We start from the raw sequence: 5,824 nt of genomic DNA, 5'->3' as shown, positions 1-5,824 counted from the left end.
GATGACGTGACGTGAGCCCACAGCCATGATTTTGCCCCAGAGTGCAGAGAAGAAGGTAGGATCATCCGTGTTCGGTGCATATGCAACAGCAAACGTGACAGTATCTCTCCCCAGCCTGCCCCACAACAATGCATACCGCCCCTCACCATCCATCAGTTCCCCACATTTATAAAACGGAACATTGCGGGCCACAATAATAGCCACCCCTCTCGCATATGTGGAGTACGAGGAGAAAACTCGATCCCCAGCCCATCTACTCGCAAAAGTAGGGTTAGTACGTGGCGGCAAGTGGGTTTCCTGTATCATGGCAACCTGCACATGATGTCTATCCAGATAGGCTAGTACACTACGACACTTCTTGGCATTATTTAGACCACGAACGTTCCAAGACATAGTCGTCAATTGAGAGTTAACATTTAAAGTAGCCATAGGTAGGTCAATAGCAAAAACAACAGTACCAACCAATGCAATAGGTGTAGTTCAAAAGCATTCCACCAAGTTAAAAGTACAGTTTGGCGCATAATCTGCATACCCAGTCCCAGTGATAGTTGCCTCGTCTCAAAACTGCCAACCCTCCCTCCCACCCCAGCATCCCAATCATGCCGGTAGCCGATGAACCCCCCCCACCCTCCCCCCCCCCCAACCATCCCCTTCTAGTCTCTGCAACAACAACAATAAAAACAGTAGCAGTCCCAGGGGGAACACCCTGTAGGGGTTAGGCATAGAGTGTGCACAGCACCCTCCCGGCCCATAGCTCCCATCTGTACCACCCTCGGCGGAGCATAGGGCCTAGAGAGTGGGCCTCGATGTACATTACCACAGGTGTGTTACTTCCTCGCAGGTTCGAAGCAGGTATTCAACGCAGCGTCCGCAGGTAGGATGATGGGCGTCACGCAGCACGTAGAGAGAAAAGAACCAACATAGTTCGCACGGGTATTCAAGGAGCATTCTGTGCCGGCGGCAAGTCCTCGTCAGATGCCTCCGCCTCAGCTCCTCGTTCTTCTCTGCGTGCTCTCCGTAGTGTTTTTAAGAAGTCCTCAGCCTTCTGTGGATTCGTGAAGAAGCGCTGTGTGCCCTGATGCGTGATCCGCAGCTTAGCAGGATACAGGAGGGCATAATCTACCTGTGCCTCACGCAACTTCTTTTTCACCGGGAGAAATTTACGTCGTTCCTCCTGCACCATCGGGGTAAAGTCCGGATATATGGAAAACGCAATACCATTGTAATTCAGCGAGCGCTGAGTGCGGGCCGCTCTCAATGCAGTGTCCCGGTCTCGATAGTTCAGCAGTTTAGCTATGATGGGCCGGGGTGGCAGGCCAGGTTTTGGCATAGGCGCTAAAGACCGGTGCGCTCGTTCAACAATGAATTGGGGTGAAAAAGCTTCTTCACCGATTGATCCCTTGAGCATCTTCTCGACGTATAGCTCCATTCTGCCTGTATCTGTGGATTCCGGCACATTCGTGATGCGTATGTTGCTCCGGCGGCTGCGGGCTTCCAAGTCCTCATTTTTAGCCGCTATAATGCGAAGCAAATTGTCCATCCGGGCTAGTTGCGTCGTGTGTGTTGCGGAAACATCCTCACCATCAGAGACACGTTGTTCCACGGCTGTCAGTCGCTCCTCATGGCGATCCACCTTGTGGACCAGCGCGTCCAGTCGTGCAGTGACACCGTCCACCTTTTCAACCACAGTAGCGAATCCTTGCCGCATCTCCTGAAAGAGGCTGTGAAGGTCCAAATCAGTTGACGGGGGTGTAACAGCCCTCGAAGGACCGGGACCGGTGGGCACTGATTTGGCGCCTTTTTTGGCGCCATCAAAACTCAATTTCGCTTGGCGGTTATCCGGGCGCCCCATGATGGTCGTGGTATCCAGTAGATGTGATCGCCTTCAGTAGGGTATGAGATCAGTATGTACAGGCCGGTAAGTAGACAGGCAGCCGGTAGTCCTGTCAGACACTGAAAGTCATGAAGGATCCTGATAAGGACATCAAGGAGAGATTGCAGCCACCGTCGGGGGAAGGGCGCAGTGTTCCAGCCCGTCTCCGGTCCCCCAGTGTCCTCTCTGTAATGGTGGGGTGCAGCGATCAGCGGAGGCCAGAGTGGTCAGCAAGCTGCAGCCACGAGGGAGCTGGTGCAACCCACCGTGCAGCTAGGAGGCGGGCCAGTGGTCGTGGAGTATAGCGGGTGCAGCCTGTGAAGCCCGGGCGTCTCCCGGTCGATCTGGACTTCGCGGTTCTGTTCTGCCCTGGGAGCAAGGGTGAGGAGTCCCAGCGCCGCGTCAAGGCTCTGTGCGGCCTCCGCTCTCCCGTTGCGAGGCCCAGAACTCCGCCCGCCCCCCAGACACGCGAGGAGCGCTGCAGCGCTTAACCCGCTCTCGGCGGTAGAGTCGGCTCACCCGCGGTCCAGGCGCCGGAGGTCAGCAGTCCCCGATGGCAGAAGGGTGCGGGGTAGAGAGGCCTCTGCACCCCGTCCCCAACCGTCGGCTCCTCTCCCAGTCACAGACTCAGCTTCGGGCGGATGACGGAGGACGCGGCCCAACCCCTCGTGGTCAGCCGCGGTGTGCCGTAGTGCTCAGCAGCCGGGTCCAGGCGCCCTCAAAGACCAGGCTATCTCCGCTGCAGATAGATGCGGCAATATCTTCAGTTCCACGGGTCCCAGCAGCGTCAAACTCGGGTCGAGTGTGAAGGTCGCCGTCCTGCACCTTGTGCTGGCATTTGAGGTAAGAAAAACACCTTGTGGCGCAGGATATATGTAGGATCTCTCAGTGAGGCACGGGAGCTACCAACCTAGGCAGCCATTCCGCTTGCGCGCCCTCTAGCGCCCCCCAAACACTGGATAAGCTTAAATGGTGTGTCCATCACGAAATTCTATTGGCATTCAATGAGACATTTAATTCACCACATAGACAAGTGCGCTGAAGAAATTCTAGATTACACTTTCAATGTAAAGATGCCATAGGCAGAGCAAGGGTATATGATCCTTCCTTGACGCCCTCTTATCGCGGAGTGTGGACTCAAGGAGTAACCAAGACTCCAGTTGAGTCTTTTGTGTAGCACCACAATTCTTCTGACAGCGGTTCTATGTAGCTCCAAAAGAGTCGGATTTGTTGGGGTCCGAGACTCAGCACTTACGTCCAAATGGGCCTTATATGTGAGGGAAACTTCAAAGAGTGGTTTTGAAGTTCACCAGTATCTCTTTCAATCCCAGCACTCACTCCAGACTACCAAAGGGAGTTATCATTCCTTTATATGGGGTCAGTCTACTACCCTGTGAGGGATAAGAGAGGGCCCCTTCCACCCATCTGCCCAGAAAGACCCATCAGGATGCAGATAAGTGCTAAATCACACCCAACTCTTGCAGTGTCTGTGGCTCTGTAGAAGGAATACACAAAGGGGTCGGTCACCTAGCCCAGACGTGTACTAGAGACAGGGTGTAAGGCACAAAGAGCAGTACAAGCAGAGAAAAGTCCACTTTCTAAAAGTAGCTTTTCTAAAATAGTAATGTTAAATCCGACTTTACCAGTAAGGAAAATGCTACGTACCAGTATGCATCTGTTCTTGGCATGTAGAGCTGCAGAGTTGTACACTTAGCATTAGATCGCCACCTGGTGGTGGGCTCGGATGATTGCATGTTGTCATCTTGGAAGAAGTCTTTGTAGTCACGAGATAGGTGACTCCTCCCTTGGACGATAGTGACTATGGGCATCGGCTCCATCCTTAGATTGTTTTTCGCCATGATGGGAAATGATGGAGTTAGTAGAAGTAAAGAAAAAAGAAGTCCATGCATGTGCATCTAAGTAGGATAAAACTGGAACAGATACAGGTCCCGGGGAGGCGGGAGGGCTTGTACAACTCTGCAGCTCTACATGCCAAGAACAGATGCATACTGGTAAGTAGCATTTTCCGTTCGAGGCATATGAGCTGCAGATTGTACACTTAGCATCGATTGTGCAGCAGTGTCTCCCCTAGCGGCGGTCACCTGTATCTGTTGCAGTAGTTTGAAAGAGAGTTTTAAGGACAGCTTGGCCTACTGCAGCTTGCTGCTTGGCTTGCACATCAACACAGTAGTGTTTAGTGAAGGTGTGTGTTGTAGACCATGTTGCAGCCTTGCATATGTCCTCTAGGGGGATGTTTCCTAAGAAAGCCATAGAGGCTCCTAGTTTGCGTGTTGAGTGCACTCTAGGAGGAACTGTTAATGTACGTTTTGTGTTTTTATAGCATATTTGTATACATTTTACAATCCACCTGGCAATCCCACCTTTAGAGATGGGGTTGCCTTTATGAGGTGGAGAGAAAGACACAAACAGTTGTTTTGTTTTTCGAAAAGACTTAGTCCTATCTATATAGTAGAGAAGAGCTCTTTTAACATCTAATGTGTGTAGAGCCCTTTCTGCTACAGAGTTTGGCACAGGTAATTCTACAGATTGGTTTAAATGAAAAGGAGTTCTGACTTTTAGAAGGAATTTTGGATTAGTTCTAAAAACCACTTTGTTACGATGTAGTTGTAAAAATGGTTCTTGTATTGTAAATGCTTGTATTTCAATTACTCTTCTAAGAGAGGTGATAGCAATAAGAAAAGCTGTTTTCCACGTGAGGAATTGCAGTTCACATTTATGTAAAGGCTCAAAAGGGGGTCCCATGAGTCTTGTAAGAACAACGTTTAGGTTCCATACTGGAGAAGGTGGCAACCTGGGAGGGATGATTCTTTTTAATCCTTCCATAATGCTTTAATTGCAGGCACTCTGAAAAGAGACAGATGTGCTCTGTTTTGTAAATATGCTGCAATTGCTGCACGGTGCAGGCGTATGGATGAATATACTTAGTTACACCTTTGTAAATGTAAAAGGTAACAAATAATATTCTGGATGGAGACATCCAAGGGATCAATGTGGTTAGTGTTGAATAAATTGCGAATCTCTTCCATTTAGCAGCATAACAAGCTCTGGTAGTAGGTTTCCTGGCCTCTTTAATAATGTTCATACAGTCTGGTGGTAGGTTAAGATAACCAAACTCTAAGACTTCAGGAGCCAGATCGCCAGATTCAGTTGATTTGGGTCTGGATGTCGGATGTCTCCATGGTTCTGCGTTAGCAGGGATGGAGTTAGTCGTAGCTTTTGGTGTGGAACTAGAGATAGTTCTAGCAGTGTGGTAAACCATGGTTGGGTGCCCATGTGGGAGCTACTAGGATTAGTTTGAGAGACTGTTGTCTGAGCTTGCGTACTACTAATGGTATTAGTGGTATTGGCGGAAACGCGTATGCAAATCTTCCTGACCAGTTCATCCATATTGCATTGCCCTTGGACAGCGGGTGTGGAAAATTGGCGGCGAAGGTTAGGCATTTTGCGTTTTTGTGTGTGGCGAACAGATCTATGCCTGGATGACCCCGCTTGTGAAAGAATGGTTGAAGAACCTGCGGATGTAGTTCCCATTCATGAATTTGTTGTGTCTGCCGACTCAACAGATCTGCTATCTGATTGTGAACTCCTGGAAGGTGATCTGCCAACAGATATATGTTCTGTGGAATGACCCATCTCCAAATGTTCTGTGCGAGCTGGGACAGTTGTAGCATGTGAACAGCAGCTATATACAATGATATGTGCTGGGAAAATGGTTCGCTTCTGTTTGTCAACGACGTTTTGACCTTAAAAACAATGTGGAGTCTCTTCAGGACTATTGATGAAGGGACATCTAAATGGGAATGAAATAAAAAGAGCATATGGCCCATATAATGGCACAAATGCGAAAAAAAGAAAATAAAGGCAGTTGGATAAAAGGTACCTGAATTTATGATTGCGCAGCCTTGTGAAAATGATGTGCCACACGTGAAG

This window comes from Lissotriton helveticus (assembly GCF_964261635.1).
Source record: "Lissotriton helveticus chromosome 1_1 unlocalized genomic scaffold, aLisHel1.1 SUPER_1_unloc_78, whole genome shotgun sequence".
In the NCBI taxonomy this organism is placed as follows: Eukaryota; Metazoa; Chordata; class Amphibia; order Caudata; family Salamandridae; genus Lissotriton; species Lissotriton helveticus.
Note: the sequence above shows the minus strand (reverse complement) of the source record.